This window comes from Pocillopora verrucosa, chromosome 10 (genome assembly GCF_036669915.1).
Source record: "Pocillopora verrucosa isolate sample1 chromosome 10, ASM3666991v2, whole genome shotgun sequence".
In the NCBI taxonomy this organism is placed as follows: Eukaryota; Metazoa; Cnidaria; class Anthozoa; order Scleractinia; family Pocilloporidae; genus Pocillopora; species Pocillopora verrucosa.
Genome location: NC_089321.1, coordinates 15,580,382 through 15,592,740, shown reverse-complemented (window position 1 = coordinate 15,592,740; position 12,359 = coordinate 15,580,382). Strand labels below are relative to the sequence as shown.

The 12,359-nt window shown below is 37.6% G+C and overlaps 1 long non-coding RNA gene across 1 annotated transcript; it reads left to right on the top strand.

Annotated features, from left to right (window-relative positions):
- Positions 1-2,705: 2,705 nt before the first annotated feature.
- On the top strand, positions 2,706-9,127 carry LOC136284035 (uncharacterized). Its single transcript, XR_010719040.1, has 6 exons — positions 2,706-2,811; positions 5,027-5,101; positions 6,431-6,489; positions 6,838-6,897; positions 7,999-8,052; positions 8,263-9,127. It is a non-coding gene; the product is annotated as an uncharacterized lncRNA (long non-coding RNA).
- Positions 9,128-12,359: the final 3,232 nt, after the last annotated feature.

Sequence of the window (12,359 nt, the reverse complement as noted above, 5' to 3'; positions counted from 1 at the left end):
TTCTGCGCAAAAATGATCTTCTCCGGCCGCTATAAGTAGCACACAACATTATTGATGAAGGGCTCTTAAGTAAAGTGAAATCAGGAAAGTTGAAACAGTAGTTTAAGCATCAAAAATGAGCCAGTTGTCTTAAAGGGTTTTCTCTCAAAGCCTTGGAATTTTTGTTATAGGTTTCGGTCACAGAATCCTAAATTTTTGACAAAAAGTCTTAAAAGAAACCTTTCCTTATGGTCATTTCCAGTACCACTTCTTAATGCTTAGAAGACTGAAAAATGCATGGATTCCTAAATAGGACCATGGAAAAAGCTATCAAAGTCAAGAATTGTATAAATATAAAGTGGAAAAGTTACGGCAGCAATATTTTGAAATTGGTTCAATAAGTCACTTACGCATCATAATGTTTGATGCGTTATAATGTTTTCATGGTGAATTAATCGTTTTCATGTCAGGTTATTGTCAGAAAGTTGGTTTGGGAATAAAAATATTCTTGTTTTCACCACACTTTTATACACTCCTCTTTTTTGGGAAACTTTCCTAAGGGATTATGTAGTAATTCCAAAGACGCTCAAATAAAAGACAGCTTGAGAGAAATCTTACAAAATATCGCCAGCGTCTTTTTTAACCAGGTTACAGAGTAAAACAGAAAGCACTGTTGTTCATTGTTAAGGCGTGCATTTCTCTGATGGTTTCTCCTCCATCCATGTGACTTGATTCTCGTCCTACAATCAAAAAAATTCTGGCGATGAAGTTCTGGTGATCAGCATTCCAGTGTCAAATAGTAATCCTAATACATGTATCACTAGATATAGCGTCAAATGATCGTATTATGGGAGCCAAACGAGTTTTTCATCCCTTCATTTGATGCAAATGACATTAATTTCATTCTTGAGGTATGAAAAAGTGATTGCATGCACGAAAAAAGGTTCGATCATGTCACGTTTTCTTGATATGGTGTCCTTCTCGTATCCTTCTTTAGCTATTTCTAAGGGCGTTTAACATCACACTAATTATTCCGAACGTTAATATACCTGAACTATGAGTATCAGTGCATGAGGAATTCTCATTCCTACCCCAACCTACTCGTCCCAAACCCCTTCCCTCCTCCACTTCGCTCTGCGCAAAAAAGGAAATTAAAGAGATGGAATCTGGCCAGTTTTGTTCGGAAACCTTTCTGTGAGTTATGTTTCTTATGAATCAAGAACATCGATCATTCCTACCCCAACCTACTTGCCCCAACCTCCCTCCCTCCCCCACTCCGTTCTGCTTCAAAGAGCGAATATAGTAGTAATCAGTTTGCTGGACAAATTTTTTATTCTTTTTGCTCTCAACCAATTAGCCCGCAACAGTTCTCACAGTTATTTTAAAAGCTTTTAATAAGAAATTTCTGCGAAAAATTTTGAAGTCATTCTGAAATTTTGTAGGTAACTGGCTTTTCTTTCTGTTCTGGTAGTGTTGCGCTTTTTCTAGACCATGAAACGTTACTGTCAAGTGCAATTTCCTTGGCATTTTACTTTAACTCCAATGGACAGAGGCGTAAGTAAAAAGGAACTTAGCAACAGTGCTTAGCAACAGTTAGGTGAATATTTCCCATATAAGGTGACTCGATATATGAGCTGATTACCTGAGGTGAGTGAAAAAATTAGAACACTAGAAACGAAATATCCGGAGGCAAAAATTTGAGAGTGTGTCCACGAGAGCACCAGGCAGTCTTGCTACATCCATCTCACTGGTTTCAATGAAACTTTGCCAGTTTAAAGGGTCTACCCCAAAACTCAAACAGACAAACTGGTTTCCGGTTTTGGTTCTTTCCGGGGGAAGGATAGACCACCTCCTAGTTTCTCTCGTTTTCACCAGGGAAATCGCTTTAAAATGGGCAAAATTTATGAAGCTCTCACTGCGATGCAACAAAATTTGAGAGGGGGTCAATGTTTAGTGACAGTAGGAGACAGACAACTCTGAAACGTCATGTAACTGTCAAAGAGTTTACACTTCTAGTAATATATTCCCCTCTCTCGCAACAGCTCAGCAGATAGTATTGATTCTATGCAGTGTACGTGTATCAGTTGTATTGCGTCCTCATAGTGATGCTACATAAGTGAGCGAGTGTCTAAAAATCCCTCAATTCAATCTAAAACTCGAATTGACTTACTAGCCAGGTGGACCGCTTTGGATGGGCCCTTTGGAAAACACAAAAAGCTTATGCCTTTTTCTCAGAAAGCAAAGAAGTCTCTTCTAAACGTGTGCCGGACAGGGGAGGAAACTAGTAAGAAGTGTGGCTTCTCAAATATGTAGTTTAAGAGACGACACCAGCCAGAAATGTTGTATAGGACAGACTGGTTGATAGAGCAGCAGATCGCTTGATACTTCAGCCGAATATCTGCCTTGACAAAAGCTGGTTTATTGAAGAGGTTTTCCTCTGTAAGTATGAATAAGGACGAAGAGGTTGATGCAGATGATCTAGTTTCAGAAACTGACCGAACAATCAGAAGGGACCTTGAAAAATTTAGACGAAGACTGCAAGGGAGGGTACAGCTGGCAGCTGCCACAGGCTATAAAAAAAAATACAGACTTTTGCATCTCACTTTCCTCTCAAATTTATTGTCTTTACCCATGAAAACAACTGGATATGTCCTTGGGTTTTTTCATCACGGGAAATTTGCAGGAAGCCTACTGGTCAAAATATTGCTGGCTCATTCTTCGAGTCACGCAATTCAAAGTCGGTAAGTCAACTTTGGCAACACTCGATCGAGAGATGCAGATTTACATGTAGATATAGGATGCTTAAAAAAAGGAAGATATTTTACGATCGAGGTAAGCAGATACATATAAAGACTTAGAGAAGATTTTGAAATTTTTGTCTAGCAGACAGCATGAACAGCGAAAAGTATTCGGGTCACGATGCACATCGTAATGCACATGTTAGTTTTAACGGAGTTCTGCATTGAAGTGTTCGATGGCGGTAAGCGTCAACGACAGCACTATTTTACTTTATCTCTGGAATAGTAGCACAGTTTTTGAATGTAAAAGAGTTATTAGTATTTTCTCTCAAGCAAGAGGGCAGATGTTCGCGGTCGTAAAAGCCGAAGTTGTTGCAAAGGGAACTTGTATGTCAACCAACACTCCGCATGTGACTTTAAAATCTCCTGAAATGAGCGGTAACAAATCATAGCCTAATAAATGTTTTGTGCCGTACAAAAGCCATATTTGCAGATTTTAGTAAATCTCCAAAGTAACAAACGACAAAAGAAAGAAACACTACGATTTCCCATCAACATTTCGCTTACACGCATCTCTCTTGACGTGAAATTAATTTCCATTCCTTAAAAAAATCTCAAAAATTGTTCACATTTCTTAGCTTCCTTAATGAACCATCATGGATAACGAGCTGTAACATATAGAGGTTTATAACATAGCTAGTAAATTTGTGTAATCAAATTCAATTGCGCGAGCGTGCTTCATTGAAGAAATGTAAAATGGTTTCCGTGTTTGCATAACCTGATGTAAACACGCGGGAGGTTGGGAGAACACGAGATAAGCGAAGGAAACCACGACGCGAAGCGGAGTGGTTTCCAGCTTATCGAGCGTTTACATCAGGTTATGCAAACACGGAAACCATTTTACATTTCTTTTATAAAATAACTAATGAAAGAGGAATGAAAACCGTGTTTTCATACGCTCATGTAAAATGGTTTTATGGCCAATCAGAGCGCGCGTACTGCTTGAATTATTTTATAAATTCCTATTGTGCACGCTCATGACGTCACAAACAAATCCCTCGAGAAAACAGATTTTCCATCTGGTTGAAAATGTTATAAAACAATTGGTTCATGTGTGAGCTGTGCCTTCGTCGAGATATGAAGCACTTGGGAAGTTTGGAGGGCACTCAAGAAGCCAGAGTTGCTCTAAGCTACGCCTCGAGCAACTCTTACACATCTTTCATGCTCTCCAAACTTCCCGCATGCTTCATATCTTGAAGAACACACGCTGACGTTTGAAGCAATTGTTGGCCCAAGTGATCTCTGAGAGCCAGAATTGCGTGACAGTTGTAGTTGATAGAAGCTTCAAGTCATAATCACAAATTTATGAAATGATGGATTATAAAGGGTAATTAAATTAGTGTGGTAGCTTTCTAGCAAGGAGAGATAGTTGACCTCAAAGTTATCAAATATTAGATGAATCAAATAAAAACACAGTCATTTCTTTGCTTCTTTTGATTGACAAGCCATCAATTAAATTGATTGATATTTGCATCCTATATTCATTATTGGCTTTTCATATCCTATTTCCAGCTTTGTCTCCTGCATCTAAAAGCTGATAGTAGCCACTTAGAAGCCTGCTGATACTCTACCAACAGTATAAAAAGTGCTACTTTGTTTTGCTGAGAAAGAAATGCAAAATTCCACAAAAACCCAAAAGCTACGAACATATTCAACAACGATCTATTCTTGCCCAGTAATTTGAGCAAGGATTTTTCTTTTTGCTTTTATAGAGGAAGCTGGGTTTGTGATTGATATGTGTCAATCAATGAAGTTTCAGTCAGATAGAGAATATTTAGGTCAAAATTATAAAGATACAGGATACTTGAAGAAAAATTCAATGGAATGGAAAATATTTTAAATAGATGATTGCAGAATATCTAATTGGAACTATAGGGATACAAACTGCAGGAATTAATGGAATACAGGATAGTTAGGCCAATAGTTCATAGGAAATGGGATAATCAAACTAATTTTTTCTTGGAAACCTGCAAATAATACATTCAAACCTACAATCAAACCTGTTCTAAGTAGCCTTTTTGTATTTTCCTCCACCTGACACAAGACACAATACAGACACTGCAATCAACAATCCATAATGTAATTGTTGCATTTTAATTAAACCATTTTTTGTGTTTATAAATTGTGTGTAAACATAATCTCTCTTCTGATCAATCTACATGTATAAATAACGAATTACATAATATGCAACAAATTTGTTTGCTGATAATTTCACTGACAACCTAATTGTTTATATATATTTTTTTCAGAATTTCAACACATTACAGAGTGTATGTATTTGAATGGATACCAGGGTGCCAGCCCAACTGCCAATCAAGTTGCATGTAGGTATACATATACATCACAAATTACAAATTTCATTCCTGTTCTAAAGATACAACTTGTCCATATATACAAATATATCTGATTGCATTGGCAAAAACATGCCAATTATGTTGCAAGATTGACATTTGAGTTCACACCCTGCCAGAACTTAGCTAACAGGTGAACACCCTGTGGTTGGAGGCTTGTTGAACATCCTATGCAGCAGGCTTAGCAGAGGCCGCAAAAACCTGATTTTTAGGTTTTGGTTGAAGGTGGGCATTGCCTGCCTTCAAGCCAGCCTGGTTAAAGAAAATGCAGGGGATTGAATGTTTAAGCTAGTGCTCGCATGCAGCCTGGCCACCAAACAATCCAAACAATGCAAATGACTCTGTATGGAAACCTCAGGGGGTGGAGAGGATAGATTTTTGAAACCCTTTGGTAGACCAGCATTTTTCTCTGAGGCTAGAAAACACTTGTCTTATTCCTTGTGGTTGATTAAGCCTGCATTGCGAAACTGGTAATCAGCCTTGCAACCTGTCACACTTCAACCCCTGAAGAGGGGGGCATGGGGATGTTTGGTTTTGCAGTTTCTAACAGAACCCAATGCCCTCCTCACTAAGCTAACACTCCATGGCTGGAGGGTGGTTGGGTGTCAAAAGCATGCCTTTGGAAAAGAGAGCTCAATTGTCATTGCAAGGTTTAATCACTGGAAAGCTGGCATTGCCCACCTTTAAATGAGCCTGGCCAAAAAAAGTGCAGAGGACTTTAAACATTAAGGCTAGTAACCAAATGTAACCCAACCACCAACCTTCCCAAGGGGGGGTTGCAAATGGCTTTGTGCGCAAATTGGGTAGAGTAGGTTTTTGACTTGCAAGTTACAAGGAATTTGTTTTTTGCATAAAAGTGGACATCTTGTTTCGAGTTGTTATGAGGCTGGATTTGTTTTATACTTTGTCTGTATATTCATTTCAGACTCATACTTCATGGCATCACTTCTCATGCACTTAATCATTTTGGCTAGGGGTGGGGTAGGGTTAAAAAATGTTTAATTTTGAAAGTTTTTTTCTGCGATATTCACTTTGAGTTTGTTGTTTTTTTGGGTCTGTTCTGGTGAATTCACTCAGATATAACTAGACATATACATATACATATACATATACATATACATATACACACCTGTTTTGAAATAATGCCATTTGAAAAAAATACATGAAATATATATACCTTTTGCTTTCTCACCAAAAAGTGTCTCTTTTTCTATGTTTATGAATGAACTATGTTATAAGCCACATGAATATGGTTGTCAACTGCAACATCAGTGACCACATATTTGTATTACTTTTGTACAGAATTTGTAACAAATATTAGTGAGATCATAAAGTGGAAATGCAACAGTTGCAAGACAAAGGTAATTTGCACCAATAAATTCAAAACTTTAAAATCCTTTTTTCACCATGGGGCAACTTAGAAGAAGAGGGAAAATTCTCTAATTACATCGCAAATTGACTTTCTAATGGTTAAATGCTCTATGTAATATGCCACAAATATTGTTGACCATTAAATTATTACTGACTGCATATTTCTCACATTTCGTTACAAAACATGTTGTAAGTTATATGCAGGAAAATAACAATGTTGGTTTATTGGAGAATTTTGTATTTGATCAACAAATTGTGCTGTAATTGATGTTTTATTTGATTTCCTTAATCATCTTTTTGATATTGAATTGATATCACTGACTATTACTTTTTTACAGAATTTGCTGCAAATGCTGTAGCACAAATGAACACCAAACAACTAGCAGATAGGAACAGAGGTAATGCACCAATAAATTCAAACTTTTAAAATCCCCCTTTCAACCTGGGCAACTCAGAAAAAAAGGTCTGCAAAGTTTAGCATAATGATTAAAACCTTAGTGAAGATGGAAAGTCATTTAATGTATGCCTAAAATATGAACCACAAGAGCTAAAACCCACTAACTACTGTTAGCACAAACAATTATTGTATTATTTTGTTCATAAATTCACTTGTCATTCTCACGAACCCAAATCACCTGTGTTGTTGCATCAAACAATTAAAAATGTTAACTATAAATCACTGGATCGCTGGTACAGCGAAACAGAAAAATAGCACTAACTATCAATTGCATTTTACAAAAATTAACTATTAAATCCAACACTTTGAGTAGGGAATTTGAACAACACTTTGGCCCCAGGAACAAGAATAAATCTTCAAAACTTCAAATGCCTGAGGAGGTTGCTGTGATAGGGGGATGTTGAAGCTCCAAATTGAGGGATACATATTTATGTACCATACCCAGCCTATGAAATTTGATCAAATCTTATCAATCCTAACAGAATGAGCATACATTTTAATTCATAGTTCCTTACTTGCACATAACTTAGAACATTTTTATTGATTTTGTATGGAGAAACTGTGTCTTGGTCACTCGATCCTGGGAGTTAAAGGGAACTAAAAAAATTCTTTAAAACCTTAAGTGAACTTTTGGTACAGTGAAAAACCCAATTCAACATAGTGTAACACCTTAATTGTGTATTCATTTGATCATTTTTTAAAAGATTTAATTCACTGACATCACAAATTTAATCTAAAAAGCAGGTTTCCTCTGCAGATCTTGTCAACTACAAGTATTTATTTAACCCTCTCCTCCCTAGCATCAGTATGAATAATCTCCATACTACTTCCTAGACATTTCCCAGGGTTCTGACAAGGAGAATTTGTTCAACAATCAAGAGCTTCTTTAGTTGGTGATCATATCCTTTATTCTCATGACCTTAATGTTTGGTTCAAGGGTGATGTTGTTAGGAGAAATTAGATGTTAGTCACTCTTAGTGGTTGAAGGGTTAAGGTGGATCACATCATTTTACAGACAAATTATCTTTCCTATATTTCACAGAACTCACAACAAAACAGAGTCTTTGTTAATCATATGTTGGAGGTGTGCAAAACAGTAAGTTTCAACTCATGTAGTTTACAATTAAATTCAATCACAACTACAATTAGACAAGAAAGGCAATTACCATTGATAGTTAAAACACAAACATTTACATTGACACACTAGAGCAATAATCATACACCTTTGTGAAGTTTTTATGCCCACTTAAAATGTCATTTCTTCCTTCTGATGCACTCCTTCTGTTAATGACTTCTTTTCCCACAGTTTGCCACATCAAACCTTGAGAACATGTCTACAACGTCTGATGAAAATGATGCTGAGGACGAATAAACAAGATTCTGCTTCATTACCTTCCTAGTATACTCTTCTACACCATTATGTACTGAGCTTCATATCAAAATGCTGCATTATATGTTAATAGCATAACTTCAAACATTTGCAACCTGATATAGCCTATACATGACCTAAAGAGCTGCACAACACTGATTTAATGATAAGTCATCAATGCATTCAATTTCAGAATCCAATAACAAATTGTGACAGTTATGACAACCCATGTTTTTTTTTTTTTAATAAAATGTTATCTTGTTAATCAATATTACTTCTCAAAACTGGCTGTCACTTCAATGAAATAACATATTAGTCACACAAAAGGCGTCCGAAGCTCATGTCTCGAGAAAAAGCAAAACGATTAATTCATGAAAGCGTCACATGATGTGTGACTCGGTGCTAATTAAGTTACGAGAGGAACCATTGTATGAGAATTTGAACACATTATAAGGAATAGTATGGAGAACGAAATTTCATCCATTTATAAGAAGAAGTCAAGACCGCACGCTACGATTTGGACCGTTGTCCACGTAGAGGTAGTTTGCGCCCTGAAAATCCTCACAATTGGCATTTTTCTCAGCCAAAGTTGCAACAGGAATAACAGTGATGGCCCTAAATCACACAGTAAGGTCATGAGAATAAAAGAAATGATCACCAAATAAATAAGCTTGGAAACGATGGTCTTTTTCTGTACAAAATGATTTCAAGTCGACAACAATATTAACTCTTCAAGCCTTTGAACTGTGATTAATACGTACACCTTGATGCGACCAAAACAACACACCGAATGACAAAAACATTTACAAACTTTAACTAAGCAAAATTACCTTTTTACCATGCGATGAACAATTGCAGTAAAAATCATAGTTCCAGTGTTCCCCTGTTTTGTATCCTACTCACCAGCAATCTTAAAAGCAATTTCCAAATGGAAATTCTTCATCTTGACTTTCCTCTCTCTTTTTTTTTTATTTTTTTTTTTATCTAAAACCATTTCTATTGTCTACGAACGATTCACCATACAACAATAAACATATTCCAAACTTCGACGCCATCGTTTAGCTCGTCGTATGTTTCGGCTCTTTGCTGCAACAAACCGGTTGCATGATAGATCTTTCTTAGCAACAACCTCGTTACTAGGAGACTAATATTCACCAATATTCCCCCAGCAACAAACCGGTCCAACACTACCAATTGCCTCGTTATGCAACATATTTTTAACCATATACTTCCACGTCAGTTGCTTTTAGCATCTCATACCCTCTGTCTGATAAAATCGAACTTCCACTACAAATCATTCCTGATTTAAAACGACGAATACAATCTAAATGGAGACTTTTCTTTCTCTAATTATCGATGCTACATTTTGAATATACAGGTAAATTCTCAACTAGTCTCTAAGAATCAAACACCACTTATAAGGGCCCAGGTGCACTTGGAAAATTTTGCCAGTCTTTTCACGGAAAAATCTGTCTTCTCTTCAGTGAGACAAGTGCGCCCGGTAATTTTTTATCCTACCAAATTTTGTGACTCGTTATCAGTCTCGAAAAGCATTGTTCTTCTGCTTCGGAGCTGAAAAAAAATTTTGTCAGGTGTAACATCTGATAGATGTTTCGATTTTACAAGCCAGAACATCAAATAAAGAGCGTTTAAATTCCACCTTCTGAACCTACCTTTAAGACTAAGTACGTCTTTCGTGCCCACCAAAGAGCGCGGTAAAATAAAAGTCGAAGAGCTCTCTAATTTAAACAATTCTGGATTTCTTTCAGTTGTGAATACGAAAAAGGGAAAAGAAATACAGACGAAGAAAACGTAGCCGTCATAAAGAATAAGTTATCCAAGAACGTTGTTGTCTTTGAATGGTATACAGAACCGCGTTTTATTTAATTATCCCATCTACCGATTAGTCAAATATTCTTAGCTTCCACGACCACTTTATCGAGAGTCTGCACGCAAAGAAGACTTCTGTTAACAACCTTAAAGCTGGATCCGAGGGAAACAAAAGACAGCGCAATTCAAACCGATTGGCACCAGCGACCAGTCGCAAGGAGTGACGAACCACCTGTTACAGATACATTTCAAGTGCTTTCCTGACCCAGGAATAAAGCCTCTAACGCAATGCTTCAACTCCATCAGCAGCTCAACAAAATCGTTGAAATGCTTGCTATACAGCGAAAGAAAAGTTTTCTTACCCAACCTCAAGTCTCTCTTTTCGATGATGACTGTCTGAAGTATGAACCCTTTCGAGCAGCTTTCGGTCCCATGTTTCGCGAAATTCCACGCCTTACGAGTAGTTTAAGTTCTAACTTAGTTTTCTCTCACTCGTGAAAGCAGCAGTTCATTTGTAAATCACACTTGAAGTGTCGCATCCAATGCACTTCAAGTAACCCAGTAACAAATTGACGTGTTATTCGTCAATTTCATTCTTTTTTTTGTTGTTGTTGTTGCTGGAATTAAAAAAAGAGGTGTTATATTTCTTGACTAAAGCTAATAGGTAATTAAGCATAACTCATAACAAGTAAGAAGTATAAAAGAGAAGATAAAATAAACCTACAATAGCTTAAGACAGGTCGCTATCGGCCTCTTTAAAATAGTGCGTCTTAATGAGTCTCTTAAACATATCAAATCGTTCTCTTTCCTAATATAGTCCGGTAAACCGTTCCATATCTTTGGAGCAGCCGCAGTGAATGATCTGTCCCCAAGAGTGCATTTGAACTTAGCGGTAGGGTCTTGCAAAATAACGCCCACAAAACTCCGCAGGTTATAGCGAGAACATTGTTTAATATTTATGAGGTTACTTAAAAACGCAGGCCCCATATTGTGAATAGTCTTGAAAGAGATCTCAGCGATTTTATGGCAAATTCGGAACTTCACCGGTAACCAATGCAGTACAAGCAGCAGTGGGGTAATATGACAGTATCTGAGTGTATGGGTGATAAGTCGCGCAGCAGAATACTGAAGACGTTGCAATTTGGAAAGACGCACAGCAGGTACACCATAGAGAAGTCCATTGAAGTAATCGATGCCTGCCATGATCACGATTTGTCCAAGCAGTTTGGTGGAACCGGCCTGAAGAACTTCCTTATTTGTCTGATATCATGCAGGTGATAGTAGACTGATTGACTAGTCATGTTAGCCACAAGTTGCTCAAAAACCTTTTCAGACTTTGGGGCACATTTTAGCCAAACCTAAGGATCCTGTTACGAAAGAACAGCGAACCGACGCCATTTACTCTATTCCTTGCAATGACTGTGACAACGAATACATCAGACAGACCAAACGTCAGTTTGGTACACGTTTGAAAGAGCATCAAAAAGCGGTTTTCTTTTGCAAAAAAGAAAATTCAGCTTTATCGGACCACACATGCCTAACTAACCTCACTACTGGGTGGGATAAGTCTAAAATTATCACCACTAATCGGCGTTACCACCAGCGCCTTTGTTTGGAAGCTTGGCATATTAACTTCGCCTACGCTCCATTAAATCGTAATGATGGCGGCTTACTTCCTGACGCCTATTTACACCTCGTCAGGAAATAGGCAGCTAATTAGTGAACGTATAAAAGGACCTCTTGTTGCAGCGTTTAGATCACTCCTGATGAAGGCACTAGACAGGAGTGTCGAAACGTTGGGTATATGAATTGTAACTTCTTCGGTTACATTTATTAAATCTGTAAACCAGAGTAGCATCAAACCATATTTGATTGTCCACCTGGTTGCCATGTCAACTTTAATAGAGTTTACTGGGGTTTTCACTCCAGAACGAAACACTCATTCTGGCATAATTACGCGTACCGCCAGCGGGCGGGAAGCCAACAAAGTGTTCAGGCATTAGTATAAAAAAATTCCGCCACTGCCTGGACTTCTGGTAGCGTATTGACCAATTTCCAATCGAGACTTAAGTCTGGCGGGACGCGTAATTTTGCTCACGATGGTAAGTAGCCTACTTACCGGAGCCAGGCTGTATGAATTTTCCAGACATCTTGTGTACTACCTGTGATACACGCTTGCCAATTCCCTTATCGGCTTTTGGAAT